The sequence below is a fragment of the Mastomys coucha genome, unplaced genomic scaffold, assembly GCF_008632895.1.
Source record: "Mastomys coucha isolate ucsf_1 unplaced genomic scaffold, UCSF_Mcou_1 pScaffold21, whole genome shotgun sequence".
In the NCBI taxonomy this organism is placed as follows: Eukaryota; Metazoa; Chordata; class Mammalia; order Rodentia; family Muridae; genus Mastomys; species Mastomys coucha.
In genome coordinates this window covers 45,236,876-45,251,139 of record NW_022196904.1, presented here as the reverse complement: position 1 = coordinate 45,251,139, position 14,264 = coordinate 45,236,876, and positions in this window count along the sequence as shown.

Genomic DNA, 14,264 nt, shown 5'->3' with positions numbered 1-14,264 from the left:
TTTTTTGATACTCTTTCAATATATCTTTCTTCTTTTTGTTAGTATTTTGTACCTCAAAAAATGTTGTGCAGGGGCTGGAGAGATGTCTTAGCACCGAAGAGCATAATTGTTTCTGCAGAAAACCTGAGTTCAGTTTTCTCAGGACCCACATTGAGCAGCTCACAACTGCCTGCAAATGGTCCCATGAAACAAGTTGGAGTAGCCATTCTAATACTGAATAAAATTGACTTTCAACCTAAAGTTATCAAAAAGGATAAGGAAGGACACTTCCTACTCATCAATGGAAAAATCTACCAAGAAGAACTCTCAATTCTGAACATCTCTGCTCCAAATGCATGAGCACTCACATTCATAAAAGAAACTTTACTAAAGCTCAAAGCACACATTGCACTGCACACAATAATAGTGGGAGACTTCAAGGCCCCACTTTCATCAATGGACAGATCATGGAAACAGAAACTGAACAGAGACACAGTGAAACTAACAGAAGTTATGGCTCAAATGGAGTTAACACATATCTATAGAACATTTTATCCTAAAACAAAAGAAAATAAAGTCTTCTTAGCACCTCATCATACCTTCTGCAAAACTGACCATATAATAGGTCACAAAACAGATATCAAGAGATAAGAGAAGATAGAAATAATCCTGTGCATCCTATCACATCACCACAGACTAAGGCTGGTCTTCAATAATAACAAAAACAATAGAAAGCCCACATACATGTGAAAGCTGAACAACACTCTACTCAATGATAACTTGGTCAAGGAAGAAATAAAGAAATTAGAGACGTTTTAGACGTCAATGAAAATGAAGCCACAACATACCCAAACTTATGGGACACAATGAAAGCAGTCCTAAGAGGAAAACTCATAGCTCTGAGTGCCCCTGAAAAGAAACTGGAGAGAGCATACAGTAGCAGTTTGACAGCACATATGAGTGCTCTAGAACAAAAACAGTAAATACACCCAAGAGGAGTAGACTGCAAGAAATAATCAAACTCAGGGCTGAAATAAACCAAGTACAAACAAAAAGAAGTATACAAAGAATCAACCAAACTAGGAGCTGGTTCTTTGAGTAAAATCAACAAAATAGGTACCTTAGCCAGACTAACTAGAGGACACAGAGACAGTATCCTAATTAACAAGATCAGAAATGAAAAGGGAGACATAACAGACACTGAGGAAATAAAAAAAAAAATCATGAGATCCTACTACAAAAGCCTATACTCAACAAAACTGGAAAACCTGGATGAAATGGACAATTTTCTAGGCAGATACCAGATACCAAAGGTAAATCAAGATCATATAAACAATCTAAACAATCCAATATCTCCTTAAGAAATAGAAACAGTCATTAATAGTCTCCCAAACAAAACCAGATGGGTTTAGTGCAGAGTTTTATCAGACCTTCAAAGAAGACTTAATAATTATACACCTCAAACTATTCCACAAAATAGAAACAGAAGGTACTCTACCCAACTTGTTGTATAAAGCTACAATTACTCTGATACCTAAACCACACAAAGATCCAAAAAAGAAAGAGAAAGACAGATTTCCCTTATGAATGTCAATGCAAAAATACTCAATAAAATTCTTGCAAACTGAATCCAAGAACACATCAAAATGATTTTCCATCATGATCAAGTAGATTTCATCCCAGGGATGTAGGGATGGTTCAATATAAGGATATCTATCAACCTAATCCATTATATAAACAAACTCAAAGAAAAAAAAACCACATCATCATTTCATTAGATGCTGAGAAAGTATTTGACAAAATCCAGCACACCTTCATTGTGGAGCGCTGCTGCACCTTAAAGATGGTGCCTGCAATTCTTCTGCTAAAGAGTGAACAAGTCCTTATTTGGCAAGAGGGTTGCACCTGCCAGTGGTCTGATCTTTTGTCATGACTCTGTAGCCAATGATAGCGCAAGACGTGGTATGGGCTCATGGGCAGTCCTATGAAGGGTATTTAAGCAGCACTCATGGACCATTTGGGGGCACACCCTTGATTCACATGTAACTAACAGCTCCTGAGTAAACTGTTGCTGGAAGGAACTGGTGTGCTAGTCTTTCTTCCCTGTTGGTCAGGGTGATCGGCACGGCACACTTCATGATAAAAGTCTTGGAAAGATCAGGAATTCAAGGCTCATACCTAAACATAGTAAAGGCAGTATACAGCAATCCAGTAGCCAACATCAAACTAAATGGAGAGAAACTAAAATCTGGAACTAGAAAAGGCTGACCACTGTCTCCCGACCTATTCAATAGAGTAATAGGGATGCCCTCACCAGAGCAATTAGACATTAAAAGGGTGTCAAAAGATACAAATTGGAAAGGAAGAAGTCAAAACATCACTATTTGCAGATGATAGGATAGTATACTTAAGTTATTCCAAAAATTCCACCAGAGAACTCTTAAACCTGATAAACAACTTTAAAGTGCCTCTCAGGAGACAGCTATATCAGGCTCCTGTCAGCCAGCACTTACTGGCATCCACAATAGTGTCTGGTTTTGATGATTGAATATGGGAAGGATTCCCAGGTGGAGCAGTCTCTGGATTGTCCTTCTTTCAGTCTCTACTCCATAGTTTGTCTCTGCAACTCCTTCCATGGGTATTTTGTTCCCCCTTCTAAGAAGGAATGAAGTATCCACACTTTGGTCTTCCTTCTTCTTGAGTTTCTTGTGGTTTGTGGACTGTATTTTTAGTATTTTTAGCTTCTGGGCTAGTATCCACTTATCACTGAGTGCATACCATGAGTGTTCTTTTGTGATTGGGTTACCTTACTCAGGATATTTTCTAGTTCCATCCATTTGCCTAAGAATTTCATGAAGTCATTGTTTTTAATAACTGTGTAGTACTCCATTGTATAAATGTACCACATTTTCTGTATTTATTCCTCTATGTCTTACTGATTCCAATGATAGGCATTGCCACCTCTTTGTGACTTCTTTTCTAATTAACAAACACACTTTTACCTGTAAGTGTATACCCACTGATCCACCTCTCAATGCTCCAGTGTATGTGTGAATTTAAACATGGAGGGTTTTTTTATTAGATATTTTCTTTATTTTTATCTTAGTCACGGTTTCTATTCATCATGACCAAGATGCAAGTTGAGGAGGAAAAAGTTATTCAGCTTACTTCCACATTGATGTTGATCACCAGAGGGAGTCAGGACTGGAGCTCAAGCAGGTCAGGAAGCAAGAGCTGATGCAGAGGCCATGGAGTGATGTTCCTTACTGGCTTGCTTCTCCTAGCTTGCTCAGCTTGCTTTTTTATAGAGCCCAAGACTACCAGCCCAGGGATGGCACCATCTACAAAGGGCCCTCCCCGCTTGATTACTGACTGAGAAAATGCTTGACAGCTGGATCTCATAGAGGCATTTGCTCACCTGAAGTTCTTTTCTCTGTGATAACTCCAGCCTGTGTCAAGTTGACACAAAACCAGCCAGTACAATTTACATATCATAAGATATTTCCTTTCCCAGTTTCCCCTCCTAAAAAAAAGAAACTGAAAACAAAAACAAAACAAAAAACAACCCTGTTCCCTCTCCCCTCCCCCTGCTCAACGACCCACCCTCTCCCACTTCCTGGCCTGGCATTCCCCTACATTGGGGCATAAAACCTTCATAGGACCAAGGGCCTCTTCTCCCATTGATGACCAACTAGGCCATCCTCTGCTATACATATGCTGCTGGAGCCATTAGTCCCACCATGTGTACTCTTTGGTTGGTGCTTTAGTCCCTGGGAGCTCCTAAGGTACTAGTTTGTTCATATTGTTGTTCCTCCTAAGGGACTGCAAACCCTTCAGCTCCTTGGGTCCTTCCTCTAGCTCCTTCACTGGGGACCCTGTTTTCAGATCAATGGATGCCTGTGATCTTCTACTTCTGTATTAGTCAGGCACTGTCAGAGCCTTTCAGGAAACAGCTATATCAGGGTCCTGACAGCCAGCACTTGCTGGCATCCACAATAGTGTTTGGATTTGATGATTGACTATGGGAAGGGTTTCCAGGTGGAGCAGTCTCTGGATTGTCCTTCCTTCAGTCTCTGCTCCATAGTTTGTCTCTGCAACTCCTTCCATGGGTATTTTGTTCCCCCTTTCGCTTTTGACATGAGCCTCCCAGGTTCTTAACTGTTATTTTCAAAATCCTCTGACAATTACATGTAATGTCAATTTCATACAATGTGCTTTCATGCAAAATATTTTGTAAAGTTGCTAATTTTATGCTAAGTAAGTGCTTATATGTAAGCCTATTCTCTAATGCCTCCCTCTCACTGTGAAGACCATGGTCCTTAGACTTTGCATTGTTTCCTTCACCTAAGTTCTGTTACTTTGACTCCTCTTAATTGGCTCATGCTGGTGGCTCATTTCAACTAATAGGGATGGTTTCAGAGTTTCTTGGATATGAATACACAGCATTTCAAAATAACCCTGTATCATACTATAGTAAAAGAAAAAACAAATAATCAAAGCTAGATTTCATATTTTAGCTACCTACCTAAGTCACCATAGAATTTATTCACAGTAACAAAGGGCTACACAGGAATCAACCCTAAAAACTGAAAACATTATTCTAACCATCCAGGACTCCTTCCCCATCAAAAGCATTCATAGGTAACAATATCAGTTCTTCTCTTCTGTGTGCATGATTTCAGGCCTTGGGTTATTTTTATTTTTACTATGTTTGTGTATTCACTTGTGGACACGTACATGACCCAGCTCTAAAATGTGTTGAGTGTGTGTGTGTGTGTGTATTTGTGTTTCACTTGGAGTTGTTTGTATCCTTCCACAACATAGGTTCAGGGGTTGGGGGCAGGAATCAAGTCTTCAGGCTCAGCCACCTTGAAGGCCTTTTGAATCTTACTTTACATATTTTTTTTTATTTATTATATCTGATTTGTGAGTTCTATCTGACTGTGATGCAAATGTCAGAGGATATCTATTTTAAGTCTTTCTACCTTTTCCAGGGATTACCCATTGAGCCAACTTGACTGCTCTAAGCTTGAATTTTAATAACAAAAGGCTGATTTACAGATGAATTGTATCCAAGGTGTTGGAAAATATAAATGTACCCAAACTTTAATTAACATATAATTAGAAAACTTTCAAATAGTTTATATGAAAATTCTTTCCTTTAGTCACAGTTTCATAGAAATTACAAAAGCAATCTTCACATATAATGCAAATGTTTTATATTAATTTTGAACTTAAATTCATGCTCCTTAAGTATATATTTCTGTTGGGACTGTTTACCTATTTCAAAAAGGAAAGTGAGCAGTGGATGACTTGACTTCTTGCTCTGATTAATTTTGTGACAATGATAGTAGCAAGTCCAGGACTCACGCATGTGCGGTGAGCTGCTGTGATCTCTCCTTCCCATCAATACAAAGCTCAGGTTATTTTTCATCTTGACACAAAACAATGTCTTTTCAGATGCCAATTGAAAATTCCTACAGCAAGACTTGGTAGAATGTTTTTAGAGAAAAACCAATTACCTGTTTGCTTTGAATCCAGGTAATTGGAAAGGGTTGCTTTTAGTCCTCAAAAGTCTAAACTTTGAAAAAATATATTGAAATTCTGGAATGGTAAGTCTGTATGGAAATATTTAACTTATGAAATTTATAGTTTATGGGAGTGAAAAGTATTTTCATTTGCATTACTTTTTTTTTCTACAACTATTGGGACCTGCAAATACCTATGTTGATGTCTTCAAAATATAAAATGATCTTATAGGTAAAATATAAATGAAGATGGTCTATTAAAGCAAGAATATGAATGTTTATGAGTAATGCTAACAAGACTATTGGATAAAAGTAGAAACGTTTATTTATGAAACATCTTGAAACCATCAAAATCAGAATATTTTTCAACAATAATAAAATGTGCATTTATGTGTGGGCTTCTAAACCTGGATGGGTTTCTTTTCATAGAAAGTTAGTTCACTCTGCTTAGAGTGGTTTCTTCATTATACATAAATAAGACCCTGACATATATAATCCCTTTGATTTGATGAAATGTGGAATTTTAATCTAATTACAAAATAGCAGACTAAGAAAACACACAAGCATGTGGAGTAGCAGAAACTAACACAGCCTGATCCTATACGGTTGGACTGTCACATGATGAGTTTGTTGCTTGTTTAAGAAAACATATACCCATGAAAGACTAAGACTGAACTCATACATATCAATATTGTTTACTTTTTTTGAAAAAATCCTGTGTACCTGCTTATTTAGGCAAGCTTTTCACTTGGCACACAACTTCTCAAGGCCCCCTCTTAACACTCAATTTCTTAGATTGACTGTTGAAACTCTTACATTTTAACTTTGGAGCTTTGGTAATCATGTTCTTTTAAAAGACCAGTCACAAGCCCTAGCGACTTGATCTCAAAAGCCATGACTCTGCTCTGTGAAGCTTCTGTTTTCTTGTAGGCTCCAAGTTTGATGAATATGAATGTTATTTTCTCAAAGGTTGTTTCATTGTTGTGGGATACAACAATGTACTTTGTCTTAAAGATGTCTGGAGAGAAGAGGGTGAAATAGACTTTTCAGTGTTGTGTGTAAATGCTTGCTTTATTATTTTGTACATGATTGATAGATGTCACAATTGAAACTTGTAAGGCAATGTAGTGAGACAAGAGGAATGAAACTGGATAATGAGATTCTTTTCCAGAGTTTGCCTTACTACTGGGCTTCAGAGCTCTCTGTTCCATGACTGTGGAAAAGAACTCAGATACATTGCAGTTTGTTGTTGAGGAAGAGGCAGGCTGACTGCTAACGGGAGGTGGTCTTTAACTAGCATAATGATATAATAATGATAAATACAATAAATGATATAATAAATATAAATATAAATAAATATAAATATAATAATGATAAATACAATGATAAATTAGGTGAGGAAGACTGGCTGGCATTACATCTTGGGTGTTTTCTGGTCAAATTGCTATCAGTAAAGAATGGACTTCAGGAACAGAGACCAATTGAAAAACTATTAACAAAAAAATGACTTTTGCATGGATATGGTATTATTTTATTAGAAATTGTATTCATACCATATATAAATATATATGCATAGCATTTACTTTAAAAATAAAAATTGGTATTTTCATTGTTGAATGTTCTATATTTATTTTTCATAAGAACAAGATCACAATGACACTGAAAATATCTCTAATAAAATACAAATAAATTATGTATTTACATATAGATAAAGGTACCCACATATGTTAAACTAAATTAAAACATTTTCAAATTAATGAAATTTATTCATAAATGTACATATGCAAAATATCTTGCAAATATTTCAACAGTACCTTCTTCCAAAGTACCAAGATGGACCATCAGAACACCATATTTTTGCTGCAGTTTTCTTTAAATATTACTTGTTTATGTACATATTTACTCCTTTTAACTTTGTGTGTAGATTAATTTTGTAATTCAACATTTAAAAATTCTGCAAATAACTTCGTTCAATAAGAAGCATTTTTCTATATTACCTGAATTTTTCCTCTGTTACATTGTGATGTACAGTTTGCTTTTGTTTCATGCTTTTGAGAAATGAAGAATTTGTATATATATATATATATATATGAGGGAGAGAGATCACATCTCTGATTTTACTTATGATACCACCTGTAAGATAATTTACAGCTAATAGGACTGGCATTTATATATTAAATAAAATATTGACAATTAATAATACTCAGTCCCTATAAAGAAAAAAATGTTTAAGTGGGTTAAAATGAAACTCTAAATTATTTTGATATATAAACCAATCTTATTTTCAAAAGTCAACTGAGTGTATGAAACTTTGACAACCTTTCTTTGAGCAGTGTTAATATAAGCTGCCATTTCCAATAGAATTGTTTCTCAGGCCTTTAGTAAAATCTATAAAAGGCCTTTAGTGTTCAGTCATAGGTCGATAATTCTGAAGTCATAAAAGTTTGCTATAGTTAATGTCAAATTGTTGCATAAATTAAGGTTGGTAATTCAGGATTCTTTTTTGTAACTTCCATGTAGCACAGTTCTCACAAATCTATGGTGTGGAAAATAAAGACATATAAAGGTCAAACATATGCTTGTGGTTTAAATTTAACTTTAACTTCTCCCAAACGTCTTAGGACATGCACATGGTGTTGTACAGGAAATAGTAGTAATGTACTAAGCTCACATGCTTTAGAAGTTGTGTTAGTCAGGTTGTCTAGCAGACTAGAACTGATAGAATGGATATGTGTGAATATACGTATGCACATTTGTGCGTATACTATTTATTAGAGTAGCTTTTCCGGTTGTGGTTCAGCTAATCCAACAGTGGCTGTCTTCTATTGTAAAGGCCAGGAATGCAAAAGTTGTTTAGCTAACAAGGCTGAATGTCTCAGCCAGATTTCAGTACATGTCAGAATCTGGAATAACAAGGCTCTAGTACCAGGAAACGAATGCCTTGGCAGCAGGATGTATCAATTTACAAGTGAGAATGAGGGCAAGCACACCAAAAGCATGTCCTTTCTTTCATGTCCTTTCTATAAGCTGCCAGGAGATGTGGCCCAGTGCTAGGATGTATCTTCACACCTCAAGTGATCTGGATTGAAAATGAGACTTCCCACCTCAAGTGATCCAATAAACTAGAAATTTATTACAGGTATAACCAGTTGCTTGTTTTTTCAGTTAATTCCAGATGAGGCTAAGTTGACAGCCAAGAATAGCTATTACAGAACTTTAGTATTATTCAACAGAAAAATACCTTGATTCATATTTCACTTGATTCCTTCATTTCTTTAGTTTCTTACCTCCTTCCAATTCCCCTCTACTTTCTCTTTGTCTTTTTTTATATTTATGTTTAAGAATTCTGAGAGGGCTAGAAAAATGTGTTGATATTAAAACAGCACTTCAGGGTTGATCAGAAGTCCTCTTATCTAGTCGAGGTAGTGTCTGAACCCTTGTGAGATCTGTTATTAGCAAAACACTCTTGCCTCTGTTCCAAAGACCAACAGCATCCCCCTTGAAAACACATTTATGAGAAGCATCCCCAAGTAGGGATGGCACTGAGACAAGTAAAAAGCACCACCTGTCTGAGAAGTAATGTGGCTCCACTCAACTCAAAGGAGTGTTGGTCAGAGAATGAAAGATCAATTCTAAAAGGCATAATGGAAAATTGAAGTCCCTACAGGAGCCAAAAGAATATGTTAGGATCACAATTCAGGATTTCATTGTATAATATGAAGTCATGATTATGAATATTGTGAACTAAAGATAGAAAACTGTATCAATAATTAAAATATTCCAATTTTCACACTGTAGCCACATAACATTTACAAAAGACGTCTTGCTATTTTAGAGATCTCAAGAGTATCCTCAGAGTTAGTAATTTCCTGGATGAACTCCAAGAACCCAGAAAAGCTGCTCACAAATGCCCTGGAGTCCACAGATTTTACTATGGGAAGTGACAGTTGTATGACTAAGTTACCCATGGCACATGACTCCAGCAGGTTTACAATATACTATGCAAGTTTTATATACAATGCCACATTATAAGTGGATAATGCTGGCTTTTCCAATGTGCCTAGGTAAGCTGAGGCACTGAATACAGTTGGTACACCCCACATCTTAGCAGTTCAAATAACGTGACTGTAGGCAAAGGAACTATTATAATCATTCAATTAAAACAAAGCTATGTTAAAGGAGGAAAAGAGTTTTTAACCAACAATATGGGGATAATTGGAAAACCATGTAGAAGAAATTAATGTCTAAAAATTATTTCCATATATGAGTGTAAGTGTGTATATATATGTTCATACCAAGATAAAAGTTTAGTATTTCTAAGTAAAAACACAGGGGTCTTGTTTTAAACTTTGTAGTAAAAAAAACAAAAATCATATAAGAAAACATATCACAGACTTTATTTAGAAATTAATACACAAAAACAACCACTGAGAAATTTTAAAACTGAGATAAAATGGTTAAATTCTGTACACTTTAAAAATTATGTGTCTTTAGGGTACATAAAATGTACAAGCCAAATAAAAAAATGTAAACACATTCATCAAAAATTAAGATGACAATGAGTCTTGGTCAGATGTTACACAAAAGAACATGTGAGAATAATTAGATTAGTAGACATCAAGAAAATGCAAATAAAAATCACAATTTAGTGAAAACACAATTCCAAAACATTCTAGAGATGTAGAGTAACTGGCATCTCAATGCAATGTGAACTCAGAATGTAAAATAGAAACAGTAATTTAGAGTTTAAGTTAGTGTACACTGGACATGCGACTCAATAATTTTTAATAAGTTAGTGGCAGTGTCACAAAAGCATAATATTGAATTAAGTAATGTTTTGGGCAACATAAAGTAGACATAGTATGTATACAGTGCGGTAGTTTTTTCTAGGCTCTAGACCTAGGCATGCTAAGGACAAAAACCAAAATGAGAGTGTTCTGATGCAGCCTGTGGAATATTCAGCAGAAGAATTTGAGGGAAGGGTTTGAAATCATGAAAGAATTAAAAATCATTATTGGATCTTGGGTGTATAAATTTTATATACTTAATGAAAATATATTTGAGAGGTATGTACTTCATTTTATCTAAGCTATGTTGGCAAAAGTGATGTAAATGAAAGTAATCATCTCATTTTTTAAAATACATCACAAAATGTTCTGCCTACTCTCTGAGTATTGTTCTATCATCCTTCATTCATTGAATAATACTGGGACTAGTAGGCAGGATAAGAAGTAAGAGTGAATGTTTTCTCATTGAAAATATGAGAGATCCCAGGCTTAAATTTAGTGTATCATGGTGTGGCCTTACCTATTTGAGTGGGGAAAGAATTTTGATAGTGAAATGATAGGAAAAACAGAGAGGGAGAGGTGAGAGAGAGAGACAGAGACAGAGACAGAGAGAGACAGAGAGACGGACAGAGAGACAGACAGAGACAGAGAACAAGAGAGAGGAAAGAGAAAGGAGAAAGAGAGAAAATGAAAAATAGAGGGTGGGGAGAAAGGGGAGAAGAGGAGGGATCAGGGAGAGGGAAAGGAAAGGTTGGCCGACTGTCGAAGAAAAATAATTCTACCTGGTTAGTCATGTGTCTGTACCAGGAAGAATTTTGAGTTTCCTTGTATCTATCAGGCAGGACTAGGACTAGGACTTTCACAACTGGTGGGAATGGCTGAGCTTTATGAAGTGCTAAGAAAGCTAATCAGTGACAGTGACTTAAATAAAGATTTTATGGATTTGTATATTTGCCAGGATTCTTAACTGATACAAGTTTTATAAATACCCAATGCTGCTAGATGCAGCCATCTTTGATGAGTGGAGAAATTAATCCACATTCATTATTAATTACCCCAAAAAACATGAAAAATTCTTTGCATCAACATCTACATACTAATGGTTTTTAAATAAATTGGAAAACTTGATATTTTTTAGTGCATAGAGAAAGATAACATGAAGCACAAATTTGTGTTTTTCATTTTATGTCACAAATGTTCCAAGAAGACACACATCAGTGTGTGAAGTGTTGTGCCTTGTCCATAGAAAGAATGCATCATTAATAGAAATATCTACATTAATATTTTACATGGTTCATGAAATCAACTGTGTGTTTGTGTGTATCTGTAACTATATATTAGTGCATATGAGTAAGAGAATAAAGAATGAGGAAAGAAGAGAGAGAGAGAGAGAATATGAAGGATGGAGGGAGGCAAAGAAACAAGTAAAACTGAACTCAATATACCTTATGCTTCTCCATAACCCCCAGTTCAGCCACTTTCATCAGAGTCTCATTACAAAATTTGTGAGCATTAGTCTTCACATTTCTCATTCTGTGAGGTAACAGTACTGAATATATGTGGGAATTACAATTCTGCAGGAATATGATGAGACTGAATACTCATGTACTAAGGGTGCTGCACACTAGTTCATCTGAACAAACTATTTAATTTTTAGTCATTTAGAGCCAAGGTTTGAAAATAGTTCTTATTAAGCATTCAATTGCAGAAACATTTCATTACAGTACATTCAAAGCTAAGAAATATATAACATATTTTGTGTATCCATTTCTTCTGTTGATGGACATGAAAGCTGAATCCTTAACTACTGCAAATGGTTTGACCATGAACATGGAGATACAGCACATTGCTTTAGATCAGTATAGATGCACGAGACAAGCTATCAATCTGTCTTATGATGTATATAATCTTAGTTTTTAGAAGAACCTTCATATTGAGTTTCAATAGCTATGAATTAATAATACTCCATCACAGGGCACACTTAGTCATAACTCAAGTCTCATTTGGTCACTTTGCTTTGTGTTTTATCCCTTGCATTAGTTTAAGGAAGTAGTCTTTGACATTAAATATCTATTTTGCCCATTGCTGTTCTCTTCTCACTAATTACCTAAGCTTTAAGTCTTTAGGTCCTAATAGTAACTCATATGCAGGAATGATATTTTATAAATAAACCTGGATTACTCATCAACACAGACATGTAATGAAACAAGAGCTTTATATATGTATGAAAATAAGTCAGAATACTAGATATAAGAACAGAGTAATATCCATGAGGATGTGTGTGTGTATGTGTGTGTGTGTGTATCCCAGATGAGTCACTGAGAAGGTAAAATGAGAGGAAGATGATATTAGTAGAAAGCTCACTAAGTGAGGGTGTCTCAGCTGTGTCCTGAGGGATGACTTAACTTTTACACAAGCATTGGTGGCATTGGAGATGCATTGTATAAGGAGAGGACGATGCACAAGAATAAACTCTCTAGTAGGGAGGCATGAGACAGAGCTGAGTTTAACAATTCACACTCCGAATAAACATTACAATGGGAAAGCATGAGCTGGAAGGAACATCAGGGTCAGAAGCAGGAATCTGTCATTACAGAAATTATATTCACATTCAGAGTGCTCAAACAGGAGTTTCCAACCCTGAGGCCCCAAATTCAACTTCATTGTCCATTCTTAGTTCTTCTCTCCTAAACTACAAAATTAGTAGGTATTGCTTATGCCTTCAACATCTTGGTCAGCACAACTTTTCCCCACCAGAGACTCATCCATAGACAGTTGGGTACCATGTTGCTTTCATTGTTGGATAAGAAAGTAGACATGAGAGAAGCAGAATGATGTTCTTCAAAGCATGACATCAGTAATTTATGTTTATTGTAAAACCCTGGAGAATCTCTTATAAATTAATGAGAGTTATTGAATGTGACAGGCATAAATTAGCATAAGATATACATTTGAATAAATTTATTTACATGAGGAAACAGCATAATATTAATATGTCAACTTTCTTCAAAAAATCTTCATCTATGCATTGTGTAGGTCTGTGCACACCATTAATGCCAGCACTTGGGAAGCAGAGGCAGATGAATCTCTCTAAGTTAAAGCCCAGACTGGTCTATGCAGGAAATCTCTGGGCAACCAGGAATACCTAGAAAGGCGTTATCTTTAAAAAATCACTTTTCATTTATGAAAGTATTGCTTTATAAAAGTTGAAAAAAAAAGTGCAGGCTTATAGCTATAATTCCTGACAGTAAAAAACTAAATAAAGCATACAGACACACTGGTAAGCCGTAGTAAAATGTGCTATGAGTTCAAGAACAAAAATTAACACAGGGTTCATGAATTCAATCTGCTAAAGATGCTTCCCCAACACTGAGTACAACCACTTTGGATCAAATGAGACTAGTGTATCTCTGTACTGAGCCCTGGTCACATTGGTCCTGAAATATTTGTTCATTTCACTAAGAAATGCAGTAGGTCATCCTGAGAAATACTAAACTGGCTTACTCTGGAACGAAGATCTAAGCAGCTCAGGTTCAAAAACTTTTAAAATTGTTTTTCCCATCCCCAAAGGGTTGTGCAGTGAAAGTACAGCTTCCCATACTGTTTCATACCAGGTAACCTTGTGAATTATAAAGGTTGAAAAGTTTTCTGCATTATTCTAATGCAGAAAAAGACCAATCAACCAACTTTAGCATGCCTTAAATCACTATACAAAGAAAGTGAGAAAGTGGGGAGAAAGATTCAGTATTAAAATTTCATTCAGCTGGAGTGTCTTGACCAACACCAACGGGTTGAAAGTGGGCTGTCTGCAGCACTCACAGTGGTTCTGCATTCTACTTCCTCCCTCAGGTTGTCCAGGCACCTGCATACCAGGTAAGAAAGAAAGAAGCAAAGGGAGTTGGGAGTGCCTTCCACCATGGAGTTCAGCATTACAGCTCTTTAAGACACTATTCTTTTTTTTTTTTTTAGA